Source organism: Triturus cristatus, chromosome 3_2 (assembly GCF_964204655.1).
Source record: "Triturus cristatus chromosome 3_2, aTriCri1.1, whole genome shotgun sequence".
NCBI lineage: Eukaryota > Metazoa > Chordata > Amphibia > Caudata > Salamandridae > Triturus > Triturus cristatus.
In genome coordinates this window covers 1,208,568,326-1,208,584,712 of record NC_140584.1, presented here as the reverse complement: position 1 = coordinate 1,208,584,712, position 16,387 = coordinate 1,208,568,326, and positions in this window count along the sequence as shown.

Sequence of the window (16,387 nt, the reverse complement as noted above, 5' to 3'; positions counted from 1 at the left end):
GGCCGGGTGAAGCGGGGTCACGCAGGTGGTCACGTGGAGTGACGTATAATCCAAAATGGAGGAGCCCCGAGGTGCATGGGACCTCATGCGGCTTAGCGAGGGGGAACAGGACCACGCAACGAGGCCGGCTCCCACATGCGTCCCCCCCAGCTGAAGGCAGGGAGAGTCACCCATCTCCTTGGGGGTTCTCCTCGCCGAGGCGGAAGAATCGGGACAGGCCGTCAGCATTGGCGTGGTCGTTGCCGGGCCGGTGTTCCACAGTGAAGTCCATCCCTTGCAGCGAGATGGACCATCGCAACAGCTTGGGGTTCTCGCCCCGCATTTGCATGAGCCACCGCAAGGGCCGGTGGTCAGTTTGGACCCTGAAGTGGGTGCCGAAAAGGTAGGGCCGGAGCTTCTTGAGAGCCCATACCACGGCGAAGGCCTCCCGCTCGATGGTGCTCCACCTCTGTTCTCGCGGCAGCAGTCTGCGGCTGATAAAGGCCACAGGTCGGTCGAGGCCCTTGGCGTCCATCTGGGAGAGGACCGCCCCGACCCCGTACTCCGAGGCATCGGTCTGGACTACAAATTCCTTGCTGTAGTCAGGGGCCTGTAGCACAGGGGCAGCGCACATGGCCGCCTTGAGGGCCTCAAAAGCGGTCTGACAGCGGGGCGTCCAGTGCATCGCCTTAGGCTGCTTCTTGGAAGTGAGCTCCGTAAGGGGGCCCACAATGCTGCCATAATCTTTGATGAATCGTCGGTAGTAGCCTGTGAGGCCTAGGAAGGCCCGGACAGCGGTCTGGGTTGCGGGGGGCTCCCACGCCTGGATGGCGTCGACCTTTAACTGGAGGGGCGCCACCTGGCCACTCCCCACCTGGTGGCCCAGATAGGTCACAGATCCTTGACCGATCTGTCATTTACTGGCCTTAATGGTGAGCCCGGCTCTTTGGAGAGCGGTCAGGACTTCCCCGAGGTGTCCTAGGTGCGCGGCCCAGTGGTCGCTGAAGACTGCAATGTTGTCGAGGTAGGCCGCGCTGAAGGCTTCTAGTCCGGCCAGGACCTTGTTCACTAGCCTCTGAAAGGTCGCTGGGGCGTTCTTCATACCGAAGGGCATTACCCGAAAGTGGTAGTGCCCATCGGGGGTGGAAAAGGCGGATCATTTCTGGGCGCCGGGAGTGAGCTTGATCTGCCAGTACCCAGCGGTGAGATCAAAGGTGCTTAGGTAGCGGGCGGCCCCTAAGCGATCGATCAGCTTGTCTGCTCGTGGCAAGGGGTGGGCATCGGTCTTGGTGACTGCGTTCAGGCCCCGGTAGTCGACACAAAATCTGAGTTCCGGGGCAGTGCCGGGGGCGGCGGCCTTTGGCACCAAGACTACCAGGCTGGCCCACGGGCTGTCGGAAGGCTCGATGACTCCGAGAGCGAGCATCTTGGCGACCTCGGTCTGTATGCAGGCTCGGACTCGGTCAGGTACTCTGTAAGCGCGGTGTCGCACAGGGGGGCTGTCCCCAGTGTCCACGTCGTGGACGCACCAGGGGGTCACCCCGGGCGTGAGAGAGAAGAGGGCAGCAAAGGGTTGCAGCAGCTTCTGGCAGTCATGGCGCTGTTCTGGTGTCAGGGTGGCGGAGAGGCGGACGCCCTCCAAGGAGCCGTCTTGGCCCGAGGACCCCAGGAGGTCTGGTAGGGGCTCGGAGTCACTTTCGCCCCCATCGTCGGTAGCCAGCAGCAGGCTTAGTTCAGTTCGGGCAAAGTGAGGCTTGAGCCGGTTGGCGTGCAGGACCCGGAGGGGGTTCCTCGGGGACTCCATGTCGACCAGGTACGTGACGGGGCTCTTCCTCTCAACTACCTTGAAGGGCCCGGTCCACTTGTCCTGTAGGGCGCAGGGGTCCACGGGTGACATGACCCAGACTTGCTGGCCCGGCTCGAACTCGATGGCTGAGGCATTTTCGTCATACCAGCGTTTCATGGCTTCTTGGCTGGCTTCGAGGTTGGCTTCTGCCAGGGCCCGGAACTTCCGAGTCTGGTTCCGCAGGGTCAGGAGGTACGGGAGGGGCATCTTGGACTTGCGCCTCCCAGCCCTCTTTGACCAGGCTGAGGGGCCCTCGGACGGGGTGCCCATACAATAGTTCGAAGGGGCTGAAGCCCAGGGATTTCTGTGGTACCTCTCGATAGGCGAACAGGAGGCAGGGCAGCAGGACATCCCATCTCCTCCTCAGGGGCTCTTCCAGGCCCTTGATCATCCCCTTCAGGGTTCTGTTGAACCGCTCGACCAGTCCGTTCCCCTGGGGGTGGTAAGGGGTGGTGAATTTATAGGTGACCCCACATTGTTGCCAGAGGGATCTCATGTACTTCGAAATAAAGTTCGTACCCCGGTCGCTCACCACTTCTCGGGGGAACCCCACCCTGGAGAAGATGCCCATCAGGGCCCAGCCCACCACTGGAGCTGTCACGGTGCGGAGTGGGATGGCCTCGGGGTATCGGGTGGCGTGGTCGACCAGTACCAGGATGAAGCGGTGTCCCAGGGCGGTTCGGGGGTCGAGGGGCCCCACGATGTCGATCCCCACTCGTTCGAATGGGGTGTTGACGGTTGGAAATGGTTGGAGGGGGCTTTCACTCGACCCCCAGTCTTCCCGCTAGCTTGGCAGGTCGGGCAGGACCGGCAGTGATGGTCCACATCTCTTCTCATTCGGGGCCAATAGAAATGGGTCACTAGGTGGCTGTAAGTCTTGTCCCGCCCGAGGTGTCCGGCGAGGGGCACGTCATGTGCCAGGTTCAGGAGGAACTCTCGAAATCGGAGGGGGACTACCAACACCCAGCCGGCCCCTAGTTCGGCGACTTTCTGCTCACTGTACAATAAGTCGTTGTCCCAATAGACCCAGTGGGTTCCTGTGGGGTCCCCCGCAGCCTGGGCGGCCGCTTGCTGTCGGGCCCCCTCGAGGGACGGGCAGGCCTTCTGCTGTTGCTGGAATTGTTCGCGGGTGGGGCCCCCGTCGTGGCGCCACTGGGCCAGCTCGGGGATCTCGCTGAGGGAGGCGGCCTCGTCGGGAGAAAGTTCGGATGGCCCGGCCTCCTCGTCAGGTTCCTCCGTGCCGGAGGAGGGTGATAGTTCGGGGCCCGTCGGCTTGTCGGGGGCCGTGGCAGCGGCTGGTTGGGCGCTCATGGACCGGGTGGTGGCGCAGGCCCACTCGGGCAGTCCTAGCATCCCCAGATGCTCTCGGCGTTCCACCTGGGCCCAGGGGGAGCTCTCTAGGTCATTCCCCAGGAGGCAGTCTACGGGGGCGTCGTCACGGACAGTTACTTTTAGGGTGCCGGACACTCCTCCCCACTCGAAGGGGATCCTGGGCATCCGGCACATGCTCTCGGTATTGTCCGCGGTCCGGACAGGGCATAGGACATGTGGCAGGATTTGTTCGGGGGTCACCAGGTGGCAGCGGACAGTGGTCACACTTGCCCCAGTGTCCCGGAGGGCCTCTGCCCGTTGCCCATTGATGGTGACCCACTGTTGGTACTTCTGGGTGTTGCTTGGGATGGCAGCTCGAGGCACCATTTCTCGGGAGCCCAGACATACAAGCGACATGGCAGCTGGTTCCCACTCGGGGGACCCGTCGTGGTGGATTTCCTCCTCTCCTTCTCCCTCCCCCAGGGCTGCGGCGGCTATTTGCCGGGGAGGGGGCCCAGCGGTCCCGTTCCGTCGGTTCACGGGGCAGGCCGGGTCGCTCGCATAGTGGCCGGTCTGCTGGCAGCCGAAGCAGGTCACTGTCGGTCGTGGTCCAGGCCGTGCGATAGGGGTCCCCCTTCGGCCCAGGGTCGGGGACGTGTGGTTGGTGGCTTGGCCTCGTGGCGGGCTTCTGGGCGGCCCGGCCGGGAATTCACGACTGCGGTGGGACCCCCCTCCTCCGCCTCGCTGGCGGGGAGGTCCCGTGGTACTCCGTTGGTAGTCCCCCACTGGGTTCCGGGGGACCCGGGTGTTGACCCATCGGTCTGCTTCGGCGGCGAGCTTCCGGGGCTCGGTCAGTTTACTGTCCAGGAGGTGTTGCCTTAGTTCAACAAAGCAGTTGTTGGCGAGGTGCTCCCAGACAATGAGGTCGAACAGTTCATTGTATGAGGTGACCTTGCTTCCTTTTATCCATCCTTCCAATGCTCGGCTGAAGAAGTCCACGTATTCGACCCACGTGGTACCGGGGAGCTTCTTGCAGTCCCGGAAGCGCTGCCGGTACATCTCGGCTGATAGTCCGTAGCGTGTGAGCAGGGCTTCTTTCATGTGGTCGTATGATGTCATCACCGCGTCGGGGAGTTGCAGCAGGGTATCCCGACCCTCGCTGAGGAACCTCCCCCATAGGCCGGCACCCCAATCCTTCCGGGGTACCCGATGGGAGGTCATGGCTACTTCGTACGCTCGGAACCATTGCTGGATGTCGTCATTTTTATAGTACTCCTTGACGACATCCTTGGGGACGTGAACCTTTGGCTCGGTCAGTGGCAGAGCGTCCCGGGCTCCAGGGGTGCTGGTCTCCCCCGTTTTAGATTTTAGTTCAAGTTCCTTGAGGCTCCTCTCGTGCTCGAGGGTTAGCCGTCTCTCCTCTAGTTCCCGATGCCGCTTCTTTTCCTCGATTTCCTCTTGCAGCCGTAGTTGCTCCAAGGCTATTTTCTTCTCCGCCAGTAGGAGCTCACCGTCCAGCCGGAGTCGGGCGAGGTCAATTTCGTGTGTCCGGACCCTCTCCCGTTCCCGCATTTCTTCGTGGGAAAGGCTGGTTTCTGGGACGGTTCGCCCCCCATCTCTCGGGGTTGGGGTCAGCAGGTTTCCGTCCCGGGCCGAGGTCCCTTCGGCTCGGGGCGGAGTGGTCTCGGGTTCTGTCCAGGCTTTCAGGGCTTTCTGCATTTCTTCCTTGGTGCCCAATCCTGTGGTTGGGATCCCTTTGTCCTTGCAGAATTGTTTCAGTTCTTTGTGGGAGTATTCTTCCAACCTTTCCGGCTGGAAGGTTGCGGCCACGGTTGCCTCCTGGCCTTCCATGATTCCCTTTTCTTTTTCCGTCTGGTTAGGTAGTGGGTGCGTTACTTGCCTCTACGATTGCGTCTGGCTTGGATCCCGTCGCTGGCCACCAAATGTTGGAGGGAGGACGACCGGGGAGTCGGGGAGACTATTCCGGGGCACCTTCCTACCGCAAAGTTATAGCCGAGCGCCGTTGAGAAGCCTCCTTCGGGGAGGTCCTTCTCCTATGATCGTACTAGGCCCAGTAACACCACCACACAGGACTCAATAGCAGTTGCTTGACTTGGTTCTTTATCAGAAGTAGTACGTTCAATATTTACAGTGGGATCGAGGGATCCAGTAAGAGTCTCAATGTCTGTTAGAGGGATAGGGTAGCGGGACAGTCTTAGTACCAACCAGGTACGGGAGGGCTCTGCGCCAGACCTTGAGTGCTGGTCTCAGAGTGGCTCGGACGTGGAGAGCCGCGACGGCGTCTGCAGGGCTCGGGTGGTAGTTCCGCTTGGGTCGAGCCGCGACACAGTCAGCAGGGCTCCGGTGGTAGGTCCGCTTCGGTCGAGCCGCGACGAGGTCAGCTGGGCTCTGGTAGTAAGGTTCAACAAGGTCAGGCCGCGACAGCGTCCGCAGGGCCCCAAAGGTTCGTGAAGGTCTTTTAAGCACGGTGGAGCCGCGACGTCGTCAGCAGGGCTCAGAGAGGGGTTTCAGGATGAGTCTTCTTCCGTAGGGTCAGCCGCGATCCGATCAGCAGGGCTCTTGACTCCGGGATACAACTGTTGTCCTGTTGTCGGGTCGCCCCAGATATAGGACTGGAGCCCTTTGATGTCCGGACCCTTGCGCCCGGAGGGGGCGGAGAGGCCGGGTAGGGCGCGGCCAGACGCCCAGCAGGAGAGGCGCCAGGCCCCAGAGAGCTGTGGGGTGATCGCACCTAGGTGTGGAAGGACGGTTGGGGGTCCCATCGCTACTGCCCTCCGCCGGGAGTGGGAAGGGTTCACGTGGTATCCCCCGGGCCAGGGGTTGGCGCCTCGATGTCGGGCCTCGCTGGGACAGAGGCCGGGTGAAGCGGGGTCACGCAGGTGGTCACGTGGAGTGACGTATAATCCAAAATGGAGGAGCCCCAAGGTGCATGGGACCTCGTGCGGCTTAGCGAGGGGGAACAGGACCACGCCACGAGGCCGGCTCCCACACACCCTCACTCACATGGACTGCTTCTCACGCAGGCAACCTCATTCACACTGCACCCTTCTCATGCAGTCAACCTCATTCACACTGAGCCCTTCTCACCGTCACTCTCACTCACACTGAGACCTTCTCACAGTCAACTTCACTCACACTGAGCTCTACTCACACAGTCAATCTCACTCACACTCCGCCCTACTCACGCAGTCAACCTGACACACACTGAGCCCTTCTCACAGTCAACCGTATTCACACTGAGCCCTTCTCACTCAACCTCACTCACACTGAGCCCTTCTCATGCAGTCAACCTCACTCACACTGAGCTCTTCTCACAGTCACCCTCACTCACACTGAGCCTTTTTCACAGTCAACCTCACTCCCACTGAGCCCTTCTCACACAGTCACCCTCACTCACACTCAGCCCTACTCACGCAGTCAACCTGACTCACACTGAGCCCTTCTCACTCAACCTCACTCACACTGAGCCCCTCTCATGCAGTCAACCTCACTCACACTGAGCCCTTCTCACAGTCACCCTCACTCTCACTGTGCCCTTCTCACAGGCAACCTTACTCACACTGAGCCCTTTCCACAGTCAACCTCACTCACACTCAGCCCCATTCACACAGTCAACCTGACTGTGAGAAGTTGGCCTGGCATATGCTGGTCATTAGTTAAATCAGTCCATTTCGACTCTTATGGTTTAAGACAACCTTTTTAAGAAAGCTATCCTAGTTGTAGCTGTGGAGAGCAGCCTTCAAGCTAAGTCTCAGAGGAATGTAAAGCAGCTTGTTTTACCTTATAATCTCTTGAATTACCAAATGAAAAGACACCACACAGGTATATATATGAAATATATATGTATTTATTTCTAGACACACTCTACTAATCTCTTTATGAGATTAGAAGTCAGGAACATATGCACAAATTAAGCACTTATATGGCTGGGGCCCTAGGGGCGTACCAGACCATATACTAAAAAAGAGGTATAAGAATAACGACTTGAGAAGGGAGAAGGCCTAAGGTCTTCAGAAGCGCTGGGGCCTCACTAATCCGCCAAAGGCAGGTAAGTAAAGGACCCACGGGAGACGCATGCAGTGTGAGAACACAGCCGCGGATCCCAAAAGACTTCAATGGAGCAAGTCGCGGTTGGAATTTTAAAGTTTTAGTATACTTCGGGAGAGTCTACAAGCAAGTCACTTACAGGGTAAGTAGTTCAAGGGCCAACACACACAGGAGCACCGGAGTGCAAGAGTTACCTCACCCAGGGAAGCCGGGTGCATAGGTGTCTTTTGGTGTCGGGTCGTGGCGTCGTTTTCAATGGGAGCCAAAGAAGACCTACTGCTTGTGAAGACAGGAGAAGTGTCCGGTGGAATCCAAGGCTGGATTCTGAGGAAAGAAGACCAGAAAGCAGAGGAGACACTGTTCAAAGTCACATGCCAGTCACATGCCAGTTTCGCGCCAGAGCAGGGGCTGGTAGCCCCTGAACCAGTTTGAGCTGGCATATGCACAGAGGAGCCTACTGCTCCCCCAGTGCATGACTTCAAAGCACTCTAGGAGGGCACCCACCCATCCCCAATACACTAAATCCTGTCTGGAAGGTGGTTACACCTCCCTGTGACAGGATGCTTATTGTAGGGCCTCCTCCACTGCGAGTTTCAGTCAGCAGCAGGAGGGCAGCCCAGTGTCTGTGCTGGTGGCATCCATTTTGTGATGCCAGGCTCTTTCAGATTTCTACTGTGTTTCCACAGTAGGTACATGTCTATCCCTCTAGAAGGGTGGGATCATACTCCCACATCAGTTACTGGTGTGGGGGTATGATTCCAAGGCGGTTGACACTAAACACGAAATGTTTTGATGCAGCCATCCCAAAGTTAGCATTTACCGCTAGGTTATATTGCACTTAAGAGTATATGGTTTAACTGCATCCACGATTAGCCACAGAAAATAGACTCTGAGGGCTGCAGAGGGTCCCTGCTCAGGCAGAGGCACACACTCACATGTAAAACAAGCACCCTGCCCTCAGGATTGATAGGGCCTGCCTTAGGGGTGACTGATAGGCTTATATGTGTGTGTAAGGTGAGATATAGGGAACCTATACCTCTGTGAGGAGTGTTAACACTTCCTCACCCAGGCTGCAGTAGCAGACCTGTGGTGTCAGATTTAGTCTGCTTCCCAGGGGTGGCATAATACATGCTTCAGCCCCTGGTAGGCCTGTGAAGTACCTATGCCCTTGGTCCCTAAGGTACCATATACTAGGGGCTCATAAGGTACCACAGTATCCAAACACTAGTGCATCTAATATGCACTCCAAGTTGTTTAGAGAGAACAGAGAGGCTGGGGCCCTGATTAGCAGGGACCCAGCCAGACTATAGCCAGAAACCAGTGTAAACATCAGATAAAAGTGGGGGAAACATAAGTGCAGATCCTACTCTCCTACACTGACTCACACTGAGCCCTTCTCACGCAGTCAACCTCACTCACGCTGAGCCCTACCTACTAAGGCAACCTTACTCACACTGAGCCCTTCTCACTCAATATCACTCACACTGAGCCCTTCTCATGCAGTCAACCTCACTCACACTGAGCCTTTCTAGCACAGTCACCCTCACTCACACTGACCCCTTCTCACAGGCAACCTCACTCAATCTGACCGCTTCTCATGCAGTCAACCTCACTCACACTGAACCCTTCTCATGCAGTCAATCTCACCCACACTGAGCCCTTCTCACACAGTCAACCTCATTCACACTGATCCCTTCTCACCGTCACTCTCACTCACACTGAGACCTTCTCACAGTAAACCTCACTCACATTGAGCTCTACTCACACAGTCAATCTCACTCACACTCCGCCCTACTCACACAGTCAACCTGACTCACACTGAGCCCTTCTCACAGTCAACCGTACTCACACTGAGCCCTTCTCACTCAACCTCACTCACACTGAGCCCTTCTCATGCTGTCAACCTCACTCACACTGAGCCCTTCTCACAGTCACCCTCACTCTCACTGAGCCCTTCTCACAGGCAACCTCACTCACACTGAGCCCTTTTCATAGTCAACCTCACTCACACTGGGCCCTTCTCACACAGTCACCCTCACTCACACTCAGCCTTACTCACGCAGTCAACCTGACTCACACTGAGCCCTTCTCACAGTCATCTTCACTCACACTGAGGCCTTTTCACAGTCAACCTCACTGACACTGAGCCCTTCTCATGCAGTCAACCTCATTCACACTGAGCCCTTCTCACAGTCTTCCTCACTCTCATTGAGCCCTTCTCACAGGCAACCTTACTCACACTGAGCCCTTTCCACAGTCATCCTCACTCACACTCAGCCCTACTCACACAGTCAACCTGACTCACACTGAGCCCTTCTCAAGCAGCCAAACACACTCACACTGAGCCCTTCTAATGCAGTCAACCTCACTCACACTGAGCCCTTCTCACGCAGTCAACCTCACTCACACTAAGCCCTTCTCTCGCATTCAAACTGACTCACACTGAGTCCTTCTCACGCAGTCAACCTCCCTCACACTGAGCCCTTCTTATGCAGTCAACCTCACGAACACTGAGTCCTTCTCATGCAGTCAACCTCAATCACACCGAGCCCTTCTCACACAGTCACCCTCACTCACACTGATCCCTTCTTCTCATCAACCTTACTCACACTGAGCCCTTCCCACTCAACATCACTCACACTGAGCCCTTCTCACGCAGTCAACCCACTCACACTGAGCACTGCTCATGCAGTCAACCTCACTCACACTGAGCCCTTCTTACACAGTCACCCTCACTCACACTGACCACTTCTCATGGTCACCCTCACTCACACTGACGGATTCTCACGCAGTCAACCTCGCACACACTGAGCCCCTCTTACACAGTCACCCTCACTCACACTGATCCCTTCTCCCCATCATCCTTACTCACAGTGAGCCCTTCCCACTCAACCTCACTCACACTAAGCCCTTCTCATGCAGTCAACCTCCCTCACAGTGAGCCCTTCTTACACAGTCACCCTCACTCACACTGACCCCTTCTCATGGTCACCCTCATTCACACTAACCGCTTCTCACACAGTCAACCTCACTGTTAGACCTGGCATTTTTTGCCTTGTTTCCCCTGTCTTTCTGCTTTCAGACCTCCTGGTTTCGACTCTGTTTTTGCTGGTTTAGCGTTTCTGCACACTTTCTCACTGCTGTTCAGTGTTAAAGTGCATATGCTCCTGTTGTAAATTGTTATTATGGATTTTTGTTTCCATGATTGGAAAATTTGATTTACTGGTAAGCCCTAATAAAGTGCACTGAGTGTGCCAGAGCCTGTAAATCAAATGCTACTAGTGAGCCTGCAGTGCTCATTGTGCCACCCACATGAGTAGCCCTGAGAAGGTATCTCAGACCTGCCACTGCAGGGTCTGCACGCAGATTGTAATTGCCATGTCGACCTGGCAAGTGCACCCACTTGCCAGGCCCCAAACCTCCCTTTTCTTACATATAAGTCACCCCTATGGTAGGCCCAAGGTACCCCTGTTGGCAGGGTGCTGTGTATGTTAAAGGTACGACATGTACTGATGTGTGTGGCATGTCCTGGTAGTGAATTAGAATGTATTTTGTTTTTCACTATGGAAAAGCTATCTGGCTATAGGATAGAATGAGAGTTTAACTTATAAATCTTATATGCATAACTTCCCATTGGGACAAGATAGGGAAATGGAGTTTAGTATGGCTGGACTCAGAATGTAAAAATGCACCTTTTACCACAGGTGATTTTTATGTGCCTTGTTTGAAAATATCACTTTTGGAATGTAAGTATTTTCTTGCTTAGCCATCTTGTGTGCCTCTACTGGGCTTGTGAATTGACTGCCTGGCTTTTGAGTGACACGGTCTGGGGATGTGCATTCTCTTCAGACAGCCACTGGGGGGTGGGGGGGTGAGGTGTGTCCTGCCTTTCCCAGATGAGTCAGGGATGGGCTGAATAGACCTGGGCTGCATTCAGTGTAATGTACTGTATGTTGGATTTTTGTCGTTTTGGTATTGTTTTGGAAATTTAAAAATATTGGATATTTTCTAAACTGGTGTGGTGTCCTTTTGTAGTGTTTTCACGATATTACTGTTGGTTATGTGCAAATCCTTTACACACTGCCTTTGAGATAAGCCTGCCTGCTCGTGCCAAGCTACCAAGGGCGTGAGCAGCATTTATTTTAGAAGTGTATCCCCCTTACTCTGACTAGGAAGAAGGGTCCCTACTTGGACAAAGGTGCAAACCCTAGCCAACTAGAGATCCCCATTTCTAACGCTCACTCACACTGAGCCCAACTCACACAGTCAACCTCACTCACACTGAACCTGTCTCACACAGTCAGCCTCACACTGAGCCCTTCTTACGCAGTCAACCATACTCACACTGAGCCTTTCTCATGCAGTCAACCTTACTCACACTGAGCCCTTCTCATGCAGTCAAACCTCACTCACACTGAGCCCTTCTCATGCGCTCAACCTCACTCACACTGAGCCCTTCTCATGCAGTCAACCTCACTCACACTGCACCCTTCTCACACAGTCAACCTCACTCACACTGAGCCCTTCTCACAGTCAACTTCACTCACACTGAGCCCTTTTCAAAGTCAAGCTCACTCACACTGAGGTCTCCTCACACAGTCAAACTCATTCACACTCAGCCCTACTCACGCAGTCAACCTCACTCACACTGAGCCCTTCTCATACAGTCAACCTCGCTCACACGGTGCCCTTCTCATGCAGTCAAGCTCATTCACACTGAGCCTTTCTCACTCAGTCAACCTCACTCACACTGAAACATTTTCGCAGTCAACCTCACTCACACTGAGCCCTTCTCACACAGTCAACCTCATTCACACTGAGCCCTTCTCACCGTCACTCTCACTCACACTGAGACCTTCTCACAGTCAACTTCACTCACACTGAGCTCTACTCACACAGTCAATCTCACTCACACTCCGCCCTACTCACTCAGTCAACCTGACTCACACTGAGCCCTTCTCACAGTCAACCGTATTCACACTGAGCCCTTCTCACTCAACCTCACTCACACTGAGCCCTTCTCATGCAGTCAACCTCACTCACACTGAGCCATTCTCACAGTCACCCTCACTCTCACTGAGCCCTTCTCACAGGCAACCTCACTCACACTGAGCCCTTTTCACGGTCAACCTCACTCACACTGAGCCCTTCTCATACAGTCAACCTCGCTCACACGGTGCCCTTCTCATGCAGTCAAGGTCATTCACACTGAGCCTTTCTCACTCAGTCAACCTCACTCACACTGAAACATTTTCGCAGTCAACCTCACTCACACTGAGCCCTTCTCACACAGTCAACCTCATTCACACTGAGCCCTTCTCACTGTCACTCTCACTCACACTGAGACCTTCTCACAGTCAACTTCACTCACACTGAGCTCTACTCACACAGTCAATCTCACTCACACTCCGCCCTACTCACTCAGTCAACCTGACTCACACTGAGCCCTTCTCACAGTCAACCGTATTCACACTGAGCCCTTCTCACTCAACCTCACTCACACTGAGCCCTTCTCATGCAGTCAACCTCACTCACACTGAGCCATTCTCACAGTCACCCTCACTCTCACTGAGCCCTTCTCACAGGCAACCTCACTCACACTGAGCCCTTTTCACGGTCAACCTCACTCCCACTGAGCCCTTCTCACACAGTCACCCTCACTCACACTCAGCCCTACTCACGCAGTCAACCTGACTCACACTGAGCCCTTCTCACTCAACCTGACTCACACTGAGCCATTCTCATGCAGTCAACCTCACTCACACTGAGCCCTTTTCACAGTCACCCTCACTCTCACTGTGCCCTTCTCACAGGCAACCTTACTCACACTGAGCCCTTTCCACAGTCAACCTCACTCACACTCAGCCCCACTCACACAGTCAACCTGACTGTGAGAAGTTGGCCTGGCATATGCTGGTCACTAGTTAAACCAGTCCATTTCGACTGTTATGGTTTAAGACAACCTTTTTAAGAAAGCTATCCTAGGTGTAGCTGTGGAGAGCAGCCTTCAGGCTAAGTCTCAGAGGAATGTAAAGCAGCTTGTTTTACCTTATAATCTCTTGAATTACCAAATGAAAAGACACCACACAGGTATATATATAAAATATATATGTATTTATTTCTAGACACACTCTACTAATCTCTTTATGAGATTAGAAGTCAGGAACATATGCACAAATTAAGCACTTATATGGCTGGGGCCCTAGGGGCGTACCAGACCATATACTAAAAAAGAGGTATAAGAATAACGACTTGAGAAGGGAGAAGGCCTAAGGTCTTCAGAAGCGCTGGGGCCTCACTAATCCGCCAAAGGCAGGTAAGTAAAGGACCCATGGGAGACGCATGCAGTGTGAGAACACAGCCGCGGATCCCAATAGACTTCAATGGAGCAAGTCGCGGTTGGAATTTTAAAGTTTTAGGATACTTCGGGAGAGTCTACAAGCAAGTCACTTACAGGGTAAGTAGTTCAAGGGCCAATACACACAGGAGCACCGGAGTGAACGAGTTACCTCACCCATGGAAGCCGGGTGCAAAGGTGTGTTTTGGTGTCGGGTCGCGGCGTCGTTTTCAATGGGAGCCAAAGAAGACTTGCTGCTTGTGAAGACAGGAGAAGTGTCCGGTGGAATCCAAGGCTGGATTCTGAGGAAAGAAGACCAGAAAGCAGAGGAGATACTGTTCAAAGTCACATGCCAGTCACATGCCAGTTTCGCGCCAGAGCAGGGGCTGGTAGCCCCTGAACCAGTTTGAGCTGGCATATGCACAGAGGAGCCTACTGCTCCCCCAGTGCAGGACTTCAAAGCACTCTAGGAGTGCACCCACCCAGCCCCAATACACTAAATCCTGTCTGTAAGGTGGTTACACCTCCCTGTGACAGGATGCCTATTGTTGGGCCTCCTCCACTGCGAGTTTCAGTCAGCAGCAGGAGGGCAGCCCAGTGTCTGTGCTGGTGGCATCCATTTTGTGATGCCAGGCTCTTTCAGATTTCTACCGTGTTTCCACAGTAGGTACATGTCTATCCCTCTAGAAGGGTGGGATCATACTCCCACATCAGTTACTGGTGTGGGGGTATGATTCCAAGGCGTTTGACACCAAACACGACATGTTTTGATGCAGCCATCCCAAAGTTAGCATTTACCGCTAGGTTATATTGCACTTAAGAGTATATGGTTTAACCGCATCCACAAACAGGCACAGAGAATAGACTCTGAGGGCTGCAGAGGGTCCCTGCTCAGGCAGAGGCACCACTCACATGTAAAACCAAGCACCCTGCCCTCAGGATTGATAGGGCCTGCCTTAGGGGTGACTGATAGGCTTATATATGTGTGTAAGGTGAGATATAGGGAACCTATACCTCTGTGATGAGTGTTAACACTACCTCACCCAGGCTGCAGTAGCAGACCTGTGGTGTCAGATTTAGTCTGCTTCCCAGGGGTGGCATAATACATGCTTCAGCCCCTGGTAGGCCTGTGAAGTACCTATGCCCTTGGTCCCTAAGGTACCATATACTAGGGGCTCATAAGGAACCACTGTATCCAATCACTAGTGCATCTAATATGCACTCCAAGTTGTTTAGAGAGAACAGAGAGGCTGGGGCCCTGATTAGCAGGGACCCAGCCAGACTATAGCCAGAAACCAGTGTGAACATCAGATAAAAGTGGGGGAAACATAAGTGCAGATCCTACTCTCCTACACTGACTCACACTGAGCCCTTCTCACGCAGTCAACCTCACTCACACTGAGCCCTTCTTACTAAGGCAACCTTACTCACACTGAGCCCTTCTCACTCAATCTCACTCACACTGACCGCTTCTCATGCAGTCAACATCACTCACACTGAACCCTTCTCATGCAGTCAATCTCACCCACACTGAGCCCTTCTCACACAGTCAACCTCATTCACACTGATCCCTTCTCACCGTCACTCTCACTCACACTGAGACCGTCTCACAGTAAACCTCACTCACACTGAGCTCTACTCACACAGTCAATCTCACTCACACTCCGCCCTACTCACGCAGTCAACCTAACTCACACTGAGCCCTTCTCACAGTCAACTGTACTCACACTGAGCCCTTCTCACTCAACCTCACTCACACTGAGCCCTTCTCATGCTGTTAACCTCACTCACAGTGAGCCCTTCTCACAGTCACCCTAACTCTCACTGAGCCCTTCTCACAGGCAACCTCACTCACACTGAGCCCTTTTCATAGTCAACCTCACTCACACTGAGCCCTTCTTACTAAGGCAACCTTATTCACACTGAGCCCTTCTAGCACAGTCACCCTCACTCAGACTGACCCCTTCTCACAGTCACCCTCACTCACACTGACTGCTTCTCACGCAGTCAACCTCACTCACACTGAACCCTTCTCATGCAGTCAATCTCACTCACACTGAGCCCTTCTCACACAGTCAACCTCACTCACACTGAGACCTTCTAACAGTCAACCTCACTCACACTGAGCTCTACTCCAACAGTCAATCTCACTCACACTCCGCCCTACTCACGCAGTCAACCTGACTCACACTGAGCCCTTCTCACAGTCAACCGTATTCACACTGTGCCCTTCTCACTCAACCTCACTCACACTGAACCCTTCTCACACAGTAAACCTCACTCACACTGAGCTCTACTCACACAGTCAATCTCACTCACACTTCGCTCTACTCACGCAATCAACCTGAATCACAATGAGCCCTTCTCACAGTCTACCGTACTCACACTGAGCCCTTCTCACTCAACCTCACTCACACTGAACCCTTTTAATGCAGTCAACCTCACTCACACTGAGCCCTTCTCACAGTCACCCTCACTCTCATTGAGCCCTTCTCACAGGCAACCTCACTCACACTGAGCCCTTTTCACAGTCAACCTCACTCACACTGAGCCCTTCTGACACAGTCACCCTCACTCACACTCAGCCCTTCTCATGCAGTCAACCTCACTCACACTGAGCCCTTCTCACAGTCACCCTCACTGTCACTGTGCACTTCTCACAGGCAACCTTACTCACACTGAGCCCTTTCCACAGTCAACCTCACTCACACTCAGCCCCACTCACACAGTCAACCTAACTCACACTGAGCCCTTCTAATGCAGTCATCCTCACTCACACTGAGCCCTTCTTACTAATGCAACCTTACTCACACTGAGCCCTTCTCACTCAATCTCACTCACACTGA